General features: G+C 40.8%; 1 protein-coding gene across 3 annotated transcripts in view; it reads left to right on the top strand.

Annotated features, from left to right (window-relative positions):
- The window catches only part of FBXO34 (F-box protein 34), a 124,580-nt gene that overhangs the window by 30,008 nt on the left and 81,081 nt on the right, over window positions 1-13,491 (top strand). The window contains exon 2 of one of the 3 annotated variants that reach the window (XM_069637603.1): window positions 10,420-10,510. The exons of the other annotated variants lie outside the window; for them this stretch is intronic. The gene's annotated coding sequence lies outside the window, so the exon portion shown is untranslated. The remainder of the gene's footprint in view (window positions 1-10,419; window positions 10,511-13,491) is intronic. 3 annotated transcript variants of the gene reach the window in all.

The following is a 13,491-nucleotide window of genomic DNA, read 5'->3' as shown; positions in this document are numbered from 1 at the left end:
CTATTGTCAGACAACCAGGGAATGTGATGGTCTACAGGAAGCATGGGCTAGGGAAACCACTTGTCTAAACTACTTTGCAAATTTTTATACGCTTGCTATTAAAGGAGCTAAAGGCTGACCAAGCAGAGGATTGGGTATATGTGTCAACCACTACCATGCAATAGTTTTAAATTGTTTTAACAATCAATCCCTAGCTTGGGTTGTACATTATATTCTGCACAAAATTGATTTATATATGTTTATAGTGGTAAATGTGTACACTGAATCAAATGAAGACCATTTGTTTGTAATGTTACAATGAGCAATTAACCCTATAGAGTATGGAAGGGAAATATCTCTAATAGATATTGAAAGCTGAGAGATTTTAAGCTCCGATTTGAGCATCTGAGAACCTTAGTTGATTGTATGCAGGAGGAGGATGGGGAACTCTCTGCAGATCCAAGGAGGCAGCATGGATCAGCCTGATGAATTGGGCAGCTGTGGCTGAATGCTGGGCTCAGAGTATGCATTTGAAGTTTTACAGGTGATTTTTCTCAATGCCACTGGGCCTAGTAAGATCGTTGTTTTGTCCTCCCTCGTTTCCCTTCCCTTGCCTCGTCATGCTCTGAAACACTTGTGTATGGGCGCAATACAAATAAAATATATCCCTGCATACCATACGTAAGTGGTGGGAGGAGCCCAACTGGTTACATTCTGAATAAGTGGCATAGTATCATGAACTTCAAGGTTATAACTGGAACTGAAAGCGACCATAATCCTTGGATGTATCTTTTCCAGCAATGTTTAGAATTAAAGTCAATCTATTCAAAAGGGAAGAGAAGTCCTTAAGAATTGAATGTACTAACAGTGAGCAGATAAATGTGGACTGTTACACCGTGATTCCAAAGATTTACTCCAATATTGTTGCAGAATTAGTTGTAAGCAGGAAGACTGATGAGGATGTTGTAATTATATGGACTTCCAATGACACAATGCCTTCCATCCAAAAGTTGGTAACCAAAACCATGCAGAATAGTTAATGGAAGGGTGTTTAAATCCATCAATCGCAAAGACATCTGTATCGCCATATATTGATTTATTAAATAATTGTTTTCTTTGGTTTTCAACTTGCATTTCGTAAAATTATCTGTGAACCATACTGGTCCCCAACCCACCATCTTGTGATAATGTAATCTGCATGATTGGCCTAAGGTTCAGTGCTTTGGCAGGAATAAATCAATCCACACGACCCTTTGTGACAACAGTCGTGAATCTTCTGCAACGCCTCTTGTTTGTGCGTGACGTAACTGGGCATTCTGTCGACGCATCAACAAAATCACATTTATGCACGCAGTGCGTCACTAGGGCGCATGAGAAAGACATACCAGAAGAGACTCGTTCATTCAAAGCATAAACACATTTTTTTTTATTTGCTTAGCACAAAACACACTTTCTTAAAGTGATAGTATTCTATGCTGATATGACAGGCCCTGAAAGAAAAATGTACTCAAGGGACGCTCATTTATCCAAAAGTTTAAGTACTATATTTCTGTACTGCTGTAAGTCTTCTCTTCTGTTTTCCCACTGCTATACTATTTCATAATTGTTTTTAAATTAATTGTAACTCGCCCAACATTTGCTGCCTCCATTTCCGTCAGGTCCTGTTGCTTATCCTCAAATAAGTGTGACCTGTTTTTGGCTGACCTCAATATAGTCTATTTTTAAACATAGAACAGTTTATTCGAAGTTCACAACTTGCTACTTTTATAGTGCAATGTAATACTCCCTAAAATGTTCATGAACGCTTTTTGAAGAGAATCTTAATGACAAAAGCATGACGGTCCCAACAGTGTTTTCACATGGACTAATGCATATCCTCCCAGACTCTCATTTTCTAAGTTGACACTTGCAAATAAACTTGGATTAGCAATATTATCAACTGCAGTGTCAATCAATACACACTGAAAAATATGGACCTAATAAAGAAGTCACAAAATGCAGGGATAGAAGTTAAGAGTGGCTAAGCCGTAGTAACCAGTGATAAGGAGCAAGGACCTTGTACAGTGTTCTGCAAATCTAACTACCCTATACGTTGCAAAGTTATCACTTTGTCCATTATTTATGACCCCGTATTTCTTTGCATGTTGTATAGATGTGTGCTAATGTTTAATGGATTGTCATACTTGCACAGTTAAATTCACATGGGCATGCATGCTCGGGATCTGCCTGGGGAGCCAAAAGTAGCTCCTGCTAGCTGTTGGCGTCAAGCTAACTAAGCTCTTCTAGGCTACAATCAGGAGCTAAATAGTTTCGAATCCGGAAAAGGTAGTACGCATTTTAGATTTTGGTCATTCAAATATGCCATTTTAATGTTTTATGGTTGTGTGTTGTATATATCTTCATAGGCGCGTTGTGGGAGCAGTGTGGTTACTGTGTCAGAAGTATCCTTGGAATTCCTCCCTGGAATCGGCTGCACTTCACTGCGGAGGATGAGGTTTTGAAGTCTTCTTTCTATTGCACCTAACTGAGGACCCAGTTCCATAAACGCACCGCGCATGCGCGGTGTGGAGCACTGTGCTGCAGGGTGCTGTGAGACCGCTCTGGATGGGTCAGGACTTGTTTCATATTTAGAACGCAGAGGTAAGCTGTATTTCTGCGCTGAATGCCCCAAGCACATATCAATGTCTGCTGGGAATCTAAGCTAAGTGGCAGCTCTGAGGCCAATTTATCTGCCCTGTCTGGGTGAAACGCTGCTGTTTTGTTTACTGTTCGGACTCGGCCAGTTTGACTTTGCTTGAACAGAGGTACTATCTGTCATATTCTAGCTCTAGTATAACCTTGCTGCCATGTGTATTACTGCAAGTTGAGCCGCTCCTGATAATAAGAAAGCGGTGGTCTTTTCATTAACCGGCTTGTGACTGCGGATTCTATATCTTTGAGCCAACTGGATAGTATGACATACTAGGGATGTAACGGTATTACGGTATACCGTTAAAGATACCGTGAACCACTTAATTGAACAATAACCGTCACATTGTTTATACCGGTATACCGTTAAGTGTGCTTTTCAATCTGATTTGGAAAGGCTGCAGTAAGCAAGTGCTGCGCAGTCTTGGTCTTGCACTGTTGGATTTGCCGTCTGCCAAGTAGTTTCAGTTTGAGCAGTTTTTAATGCCATTCCATAAACCACACGTGCCTGACACAAAATCAATATGTTAGCAATAGGAAGAATAAATACAGTGGCAAGAAGGAAAAGGGTTTACTTTTTTTTTTACATTTTTTTTTTAAGCGCTCACACAGTCCGCGGGCATCGAGGCGCTGTTAAAGAAATTGTTTTTGTTTATTTAGTTGCGTAATTGTTTTTGTCTTAGTTGCGTATTTATAACACGCTTAAACACCCAGAGGTTTCTAAGCGTCGACCCGGGGATCGAACCTGTGTTGCTTCGTGTCATCTTGCTTCCAAGGCACGCACGTTGCCGCTGAGCTATCCTCCCGGGACTTTGGGTTGGCGGCTTTGGGGTTTATATATTTATAATGGATAATGTTTTCTAAACATATGACAATGGGGGATTTCCCTGGTTCTATCATTGAATTGACATGTAATAAGTCACACTGCAAAATTTACCCATCTCTGTGGGTATTCCCTGCTGCCATACCAAAGGGTAACATGTCCGTGATTACTGAACACCTTTTGGCCCGGAAGTAAATGAAAGGCTGTAACGTAAAGAGAGAGTGCGTGTGCGTGTGTATGTGCACAAGCGTATACTACCATCAGACTCCATTGATCTGTGGCATGCAGGTTATCAAGATGGCAACATGTTCATCTTCACCAGTAGCCAGTGGGGGAGCTAAAAGCCTAAATGACCACTTAAAAAAGCTATTCAGTTTGCTTTGCCAGTCGCAGCAGGGCTCCCCTCCACCCCCTCCTCCTCTCCACACGTGTGTTTGTGTTTGGTGGAAGCAAGGGGTGGCATTTCAGTGGAAAGTATGTTGAAAAGCCCAATTCTGGCCCTGGGTGCCTGGTTTTGTTTGTGATGATAAATCTGACAATTTATGACCTTTTAGAAAATATTTGTTAAGATTAATTTACTCCACCTGCTATACCGCGATAACCATGATATACCGTCGTTTGGCAAGAAGGTTATTGTACCGTCATAAAACTAATACCGTGACACCCCTATGACATACGCCTTGTGGTTCACTTTTGCCAATTGCTGATTTATCCTGGAAACCTTTGGGACTTATGTCATAAGTTGAACTTGGTACCCCTATTGGTGACTGTGGATTCATCTTTGAGGTTAGGGGTTACAGCACGGAGTGGTGAAACTGTTCAAATTTCTCTGCATTTGAATACTGAATAACTAATAATGAAACTCCGGAGTAAACTAAAGGGCCACAATAAGAATAGAAGTGGTACGGGAGATGCAGCGACTGGAAATAAATACTCAAACAATCCCCTTTAAAAGAAAAGATCGCAGATTTCTTTGGCGAATAACCAGTTGTGGTGGAAATTCATGCTGAGCCCTCCGACCTAGGTCAACCCTTTAGTGAGGTTGCCTGTACATCGGTAGAATTTGATAACAATAATGCACTACTAAACTTGTGTTCTATAGATTGGAAGGTCAGATCTCCATCATGGAGCGGAGGAGATCGGAAGGGCATCTAGCGGATATCAGCAATACTTCTGTTCTTGACCTACGTGATCTGAATGAGATACCCACTAATACAAATGCACATGCCTCAGACTCTGTTCTCCACGTTTTACGGGTCTTGCGGATTTCTCTATTGGTGCGGGTGTCGAAAGTCAAGACCATGTTCCCTTAAGCAGTCTTTATGACTGTGCTAATTGTACCATAGGGAACAAATTTAAGGAGCTTGATGTCAATAATACGGCAACTAGTTTTGCCCTGTAAATTATGCTAAAGTTATGTCCTAATATTGGTGCCAAGTTGGAAAAAATGCTCAAAGGTATGCTAAATTAGAACATAGTAGGTGGTCCTAAGGTACCTAAGAAGAAGTTTCGCCATTGAAAAAGACTATGGCTGAGACTGACAATGCTAAAGAGTCTACATTGGTGGAGATTATGTCTCTGAGTGAGAGTGTGGAGGGATGTCTTATGACAAAAAGAGAGAGGAGAAGAAAGCAGAAAGTGGTGGCCAAATTTACTCTGCCTATAGCAGGGTTGGAGGATGTTGAGGGTGAAAAAAGTGATTGTATAAAGAAACCACCTCTGTACAAAAGAGGAAGAAAGAGGGCGGCCAGAAAATCAACGCTGGCTTTCAAAGCGAGTAACCTTACAACATGGCTGATTGGGTCATCAATAAATAAACAAAAGGCAAAGAATATCCCCACACCGTATGATGCTGAGTCCATTTGATGAATCTAGTTATAGCTCTTTAGATAGAACAGATACTACTCTTGACAGCAGTGTCGAGTTACCTGAAACCTCTGCTCCTAAAATGAAGTTCAAAGTGAATAATAGAGTCTCGGCCCGCAAATTGGCCAAGGTATTGCCTAATAAGCCCAAGATGGTTTTGGAGGTGAATAACCATGGCGGGAAAAAAAATGGAATTCTCCCTAAGAGATTGTTCACTATATCCGCACTTGCTAGGAAAAAAAGAAAGCCCCTTAATAGAACTAGGTTCTTGGAAATCTTTAACTCTCAACTGGTGTTAAGGATTATTACAAGTGGGGATTTTAAGATTGTAGAACAAGGTCCTGGAAATGTTACTAGGGTGCACTGTTTCTCCGAAGCAGTGGTATGCCTATATTCAGGATTGCAGTGAAGAGTTGAAAAAGAGAGGAGTGTATATTTGCTGGATGTGAAAATGATGGTGCTGAAGGGACGAATACAACCAAGAAAAGCATGATGAGGCTGAACTGTGTGATTTAGCAAAGACCCCTATGGCTAGTGATGCTGCAGTGAAATCTCACTGGGAATGGCTGTGCTCCTTTTTCCCCCTGTTAGCAATGGCAAATGAGCTGAACTTGCCATAGTATCATGGAATACACAATCACATAGTCCTCCTTTGGCGGTATCTGGCCCCTATAGTTTTTTTTTAATAAGGCTCAAATTATTTTTTTACAGGAGACCTGGCTCCTTCAAGCAGTTGACTTTGATGGGTACACTGCGTACCATAACTGTGCAAAAAAGGTGAAGGTGAACCCCAATTTACAGGGGTACCCCCTTAAATACAGGGGCCCCATAATCACATTCACAATAGAGCAAATGCACCCCTCTAGGGAATTAAGGCCACAAGTCTATCTTGCAAGAGATAACAAACTTTAATCCTTCCAAAGTTGAGGATTGGGTGGGGGAGGGGCGGCAGAGGATTCTGCCATTCTGACCAGCATTCTGTCTTCCTTGGCTGGCTCCCATGTCCTGAAGACTGGTGCTGGGCCTGGAGCTTAAATACTCTTGACTTGGTTACTGGATACTGGCAGAGCTCATCCAAAATTGTCCTCCTTGCCTTTCAAGGGATGCTGCAGTTCTTCCTTCTGGCATGGCTGGGTTCCGTTTGGGACAAGCTACGCCACATTATGCTGCCTATGCAGGAATACATTGTCGCTCTTGTTTAGCATAATTTGCTGTGATATAAATATTCATACATAAACCCCTTCCTGCCATTCCCTCAACACTTAACTCAACATAATTATATTGCTCTGGTGCAGTAATAAAAAAAGAACTGTTTTCTCATAGTACTGTGTGTGTCGTGCAGAATCTTTTTTATTCTCCATTGGCTTGTGATGGACAGGAACAGCTGCTGAGTTACCTTGTGCTTTTTGCTAGAGCTAGCTGGGCCCCACACAATGCATGTAGTCTATTTTTAGCACAGGCTAAATTCGCTGTGTGCTTTCAGCAAAGCTAACTACCCTTTAACAGTTTTACTAATATATTCAGCTAAATAATTATTTGCGCCTTTATATTTAATATATTATTTTCATTTAGTGGCTGGCCATACCTGTATGTGATTTGTATTGTATGAAAAAAGCTTTCAAGTGCCCTGAAGTCTTGCCTAATTGTAAAGTGCTTAAGGGGTGCAGGAAGGCGCTAGCCAAGGCGCTTGCTCCTCCCCAACAAAGGGAGATAAGGGTAGACCATATGGTGGGCTAATTATATTAGTATCAAATACTTTTGACGAATGTATATTGGAGGTGAAAAAATCCTAATGCACAAAGAGTGGACGTAATGGTGAATGATAGTAAAATCAAATTTGTTAACATCTATGATCCCTGTGGTGATGATCATACTGTGGCTATCAATTGGACATCTATGAATGCATAGTTGATAAATGTACATCTCGGGGTGAGATTAATATCATCATGGGAGGTGGTCTGAAGGCCAGTGTTACATTTCCTGATGAGAACGTTACTGAAGGGGTAGACTAGCTGAAAGGCGGAAAACTTTATAACAGACATGGAATTACAGGTGGCTAATGTGTTTGGGACCGATAAATCCAAAACTATCACTATATGGACTAATGGTCTTTACTCCTCGACACTTGATTATATCTGTCTGAATGACAAGCAGTTTGGCCAATTTTCAAATTTTCAAATACTCGCGAACTCACGTAGTGACCATGCTCTGTTGGTCTGTACCATCGTATGGGACACACATTTGCAGTACTTTTGATAGAATTGGTGATGTGAACATTGCCTGTAAAGGTAATGGGTTAGGTGGGTCTGATTCCAGCCTTACAAAGGCAAGAGTATGGAGTCAAGGATTACAGGTAGAACATCTGGCTACACGATCTGTAGGAACGATATAATGTCTATAGGTGGGAAGCTATGGCCCCATAAGCGTGGCCATGACAATCAGAGGCCATGTGACAAGGCAATACGTAGCATGAAAAACAGGATGCGTTTAGAACTTGGAATATGTGATCGCATGGTCTTAGCATGGAGGCCATACATATGTTCAAACGCCAGATTAAGAACCATCGTAGAAATGGTGTTCAACGCTATTTGATCTCCGACAATAACACTAACTGGCAACAGATGGTGCGGCTGCTGATAGATGTGGACACTAAGAAATTCTGGGAAAGCTTTAAATCAATCGGCAATTGTGGTAATCCCGAGATTATAGTTCCCATTGATGGTTGTACTTGGGCCAAGTTTCTTACAGATAAATTTAAAGGTGCTGTGAGTCAGCTGATTAAAAAAAAAAAGACATCTAATCTGAACATCAGTAGGGAAGATATCATGGTAATTAAGAATCTGAAATCCTCAAGAGCCCCCGGGCCTGATAGGCTCTGCGATATTGTAATCGAGGACAATCCTGAAACCTTGGCAGATATATTGGCTATAATATTTGAAAAGGTAATTGACACTGGAATTATTCCAAATTCATGGAAGATGTTCAATATCCCATTGTTCAAGAATGGTCCTCACAATCTCCCTGTGAGTAATCGCCTTTTGGCACTAACTGATGTATGGAGTAGAATCTTTTGTATACTTATACTCAGTGAGATAAATAAATGGATAAATAGCGAGCATCTATTGGATAGCAACTATTGGATAAGGCCGACGGGTTTCTGTCAAGGCTGCTCTACCAATGACGTCTTCATTGTGAATGCATTAATTGAGCAAGCTATTGGTGTTGATGTGCCTCCTTTTGTACTTGCTGTTCGTGGATTTTTCATTCACGTTTGACACAGTTGATCGTATGAAGCTATGGGACAAGTCATTTGGCATGCCTAAACATCTTCTTTACTCTTTTATGATGATATATGAGGAAAGGAAGGCTAGAGTTTGGTTAGATAATGCAGGTCTCATGTCTGACTCTATATCTATGGAAGGGTGTTGGGCAGGACTGTACTCTAGCACCAACACTATATAATCTGTTTATGGTGGATTTTTGGGGTTATTTTAAGAAAAACTGAATGCCTTCCCTAGAATAGGAATCTAAAATGAGATGGATTAGCTACGCCGATGACATTCTTTTTGACAACACTTAGGTTGGCATCTGTAATAGTGCTAAGGCTTTTTGTGAGTATGCCGCAAATAACGGCCTAAAAGAACTTGGCTGATACTCAATTCATGGCCATTGGCCTTAAGTGCTGCAAAAATTCTGTCCTGTTCTCTGGGTAATATAAAAAAAAAAGTAAAGCGTTATAAATACCTAGGTCATGAGGTCTGTTGTGAGATAAAAAGAATCAACCAAATGGTTCAACAGAACAAAAGAGTAAAATGAATGTCCACTCTAACCGCGGTAATGCCATTCTCAAAGAAAATGGCTGGATATAGCCTGTTGGGCATTCATAACATCTATAAACTTGCGCAATTCTTTTTTTTTTTTTTTTTTTATATGCCCTAGATCATCATATTCAGACTGGGCGAATGTTAGAGGGCATCATATGGAGAAGACTATTGGGGCTCACAAATTAAACCCCTATTCAGGCAGTCTGTCTTGAGCTCAGACTTATCTCTCTGTCTGCACGCATTGAATTTAATAGAGCTAAGCTTTATATTTAAGATTAAGTTTGCTCGCGCTGATAACCTTGTGTTTATCCTTCGATATTGTCTGGAGGGTGGCAAAATGGAGGCCCTGAATAAATTCCAGGAAAGAATCCTACAATTTTTTGGGTAAAATAGGGTGAACTCCTAACTGGGATTACGGGGAAAGGGCACTGGTAAAATCACTTAGATTGCATAGAGATGTGGGACTGGGTCATGAGCCACGGAAAAGTGGCAAGTATGAGATCAATGTTTTCCTTTGCTAACATGCCTTTTTTAATATGAAAAAGCTGCAAATGTATTTGAAATTGCTGCCCTCACCAGTGACGCGCAGAATATTTTTGGATATTAGGCTCACTCGTTTGAACATCCTCGAGATAAAGGGTGCATGGACTGGTGTTGGTTCAGAAGAGGACATGTAGACTGTCTTGATGGCCACACGACTGAATCGGCTAGACATGTACTCGCATGCTGTCCCGAAATGAGACTGATATATGAAAAATAATTTGCTAAATTTGAGTTTAATCAGGAGTATATTAGTGAAACCGTTTGGCTGAGATGTTTGTCTGGATATAATAAAGGCCTAGTCATCGCCGTTACCCAGATTTGGAAGAACGCTAATGACTACTTGCGTAAATTTGAAGGGAATGTGAAACCTTTGTTAGATCTTGAAATGTCGGTTTGACATGGTGATGCTGGGTGTAAATTTGATACTCTTATGGGAATGACCCTCTATCTCCTTTTTTTCCGGTTGCGTTATATATGTATGTTTAGAGGATGATTATGGATGAGCTTTACTGTACAATGCTATGATATATACACTTCTGTCTCCTTTTTATAAACAAATTTAATGTTTGAGTATTTTTCTTCTAATGTAATGAATATTTCTTTTTTGATATCTAATGTTAACTTTAATGCTTTTTATGTTTGTATTTGAATTTGTGTAAAAGTTTAATAACTGTATACACACAAATATCTTCATAGAGAAAGGGCAAGAAGAGCGAGATGGAGGTGGGAGAGAGGCACTGGATGGGGAGAGACAGCGTCTTCAGACATGAATAAGTTTACAATACAGGTTTCTTAATTTTTGTTCCTATTGTTTTGCATTAAAACTCATCAGCCCCTGTTTTTTGTACAAAGCACATTGAGGAAGTAAATATTTGTGGAAGTGAGCTATATAATGGGACTTTCATGACATCCTACACATGTAACCATATCACACTTGTTTGTTTTCATTTGTTTGCAGCGTCCTGACTCATGGGTATCACAGCGCTAGGACAAGGTAGATGACACAGAAGAGATGACATGGTACATATTTGTGCCAGAATCACAATGCTGTTGGTATTTGTCTGGCGATATGTCAGGCGAAAACTCTAAATGAGCTGGAAGGTCCCTTTTCCGGAGGCTGCGTGGATGAGGACCAAAATAATAATCATGTATACACAAATTCCACTGAACAGCTACCCTCCTTCACATTCAAAGGGTATGACAGACCACACACAACATAGACCAATGGAGTTTGGTCTTAGTCAGTTTAATCTTAGTCATAAAGTCCCCATTCAACCTCTATATTCAGGCCTTCCTTAACAGAGTTCAGCTCGAAAATCCATTTTTGCTCCATTTTTCACAGTTTTCGATCTCGCTCTCCCCCTCGGGGATGGGGTTCTACAGTTTCAATAATGAACCAAAAAATATCTTCTTGATTATGGTGTGTTCGTTTATAGTGAGCAACTAATGGCTTATCAGGGACTGCATTCTTCACGCACGACCGGTATTCGCAAATCCTTTGTTGCAACAGTCTTTTGGTCTTACCAATATAAAACAGCCCACAAGGGCATTTTATGCCATAAATGGCCCATTTCGTGTTGCAATTGGTGAAAGTTCTGAGAAACAATTTTCTACCTTTTTGAGGTCAATGTCTTTCGTATTGCTGGTAAGTTGACATACCAAGCAATTGCCACATTTAAAGTGACCAATCACTTGGGGTAGACCCCACAGTGTAGTTTTGTGTTTTGAGTTTTTATCCTTTGTTGGATAAGTATGGACTAATTTGTCCCACAAATATTTATTTTTTTTAGCTTTTAGTAACCAAGATTATATTTTGGTTTTTTATAGTGCTTTACACGAACAAGGACCGATGTGATCTAACTTATCCTGTCCCAAATAAGTTCTACCAACAAGAAAAGTCCTGAAGACCTGTCCATCCAACTTCGTTATTGAGATTGACTCGGATGCATGTTCTTGATGTGCCCAGAAACACGACTAATTGTCAACACATAGAGATGTATTGAACAAATCTCCAATCTGGAAATAATTGTCGATAGGGTTAATGAGTAGTACCTCCCCTGCACTTCCCGATAATAACCCCACTTTCATTTCAAATAAGATTAAAGGATTTCTGATTAACTATGTGTTGTGAAAATTCATTCATTGTTAGTACACATGAATTTGTGTTTTTAGAAATATTTTGTCTTTGTAAAAAAATGACGATAAAAATATGCATTTTTATGTTCTAATTGACTAAGATCATTCTCCCTTGTCTATGTTGTGTGTGTGTGGTCTGTCACACCCTTTGGATGTGAAGGAGGATAGCTGTTATGGTGATATTTGTCATACAGCCAGGTTTTCAGTCGTTTCATGAAGAGGTTTAGGAGAGCTCATATTGGATGAGGGGGTGGGAGGGATAAGGTGCGGGCAATGACTAGGAAGCTCACTCCCCCTACGCTTTTTCTGTTGAATGTGGGGGTGGATAAGGCAAGGGCCAACAATGAGTCCACACATAGTGGATTGGATTTTCTTGAGTTGCGCTGGGTGAGAAAGGGTGTGTGGCAGTGTGATTGAGAGGATCTTGAACTCAATCAGGGCTTTGACTGGAAGCCAGTGGGCGTTACGCCTTGCTTGTGAGATGTAGTTGGTGTGTTTCATGCCCCAAGCAGCACAGAGGGCATTATTTTGAATCAGTTGTAGTTTGGTAAGACTTTTGGAGGAGGTGCCGGAGAGGACATTGCAGTAGTCTAGTTTGCTGCCAATAATGGCCCTTGCAAGGGTGAGGCAGTTTTCAGGTGTGAGGGATTTTTGTGTCGGTTAACTTTTGTAGCGTACGCTGCAGATGCGGCCAAGGAATTAACATGCTTGTGCATGGAAAGTTCTGTGTCACGGTGGACACCCAATGTCTTTACGTGGCTGGAGACAGGAGTAGGGTTACCGCCTATGGAGACGGAAGGAAAGGCAGGGTCCAGTAAATTGAGCCGATGGGGGAGAACCCACAATGAGCAGCTCCGTTTTGTCATCATTGAGACAAAGGTGGTTTTCAGCCACCCAAGTCTGAATAATGGTGTAGCAATGCTGCGGTTGATGTTGGCCGAGTCCAAGCTGTGGTTCCCAGTGATCTTCAAGAGTGATTTGCAAAACCTTCCACGCAACATTACTGAAGATTTAGAAAAAAATGAATACTTTAAATGATACTGAGAATACACCACTATGCAATATTTAATTAAAACATCTCATCCATATAATATTTTTTCAACATGACATTTTTAAATTCTAAAACTTAATTTACCACGCAAGTTTACTTATCTGCTTGTGTGTATGGCTACATGGCACGCTTTGAAGGACACTCCACTGTATCAATGTTTGTTGACCTAGGGTGTTTTCGGGGGAGAGGAACAGTTCGCACACCATGTTTTCATCATCAAGACTGTCGAATTGAGATATCTCATGAACTCAAACTCCATTGATTCGAAGGTAGGATTGACTACCCATTCCTTTTTCCTTTTTAAATACCATGTCATAACGCAAGTGGCCTGCAGCACAAGCAGGTCTAGCCTGTTGCCTACCAACATTCTTGTTTTGAGCAAGTACTGCGAGACTTGTATGGGTCTCCATACAGTCTATGCTGAAATGCAATCTTTTGGGCCTGTACTTTCAGACACCGGTTGTAAAAAGCCTCTAAATCCCCTATATAGCAAACTTTAGTTCTGTCCTCCATACTTCTGGGGAGTTCTTGGTTGCTGTATGAGGAGGCAACCCTAGCTCCAGCCACTTCATCCTGTTCAT

Source organism: Ambystoma mexicanum, chromosome 14 (assembly GCF_040938575.1).
Source record: "Ambystoma mexicanum isolate Mex_15411 chromosome 14, UKY_AmexF1_1, whole genome shotgun sequence".
Classification (NCBI taxonomy): domain Eukaryota; kingdom Metazoa; phylum Chordata; class Amphibia; order Caudata; family Ambystomatidae; genus Ambystoma; species Ambystoma mexicanum.
Note: the sequence above shows the minus strand (reverse complement) of the source record. Positions and strands in the feature narration are given on the sequence as shown.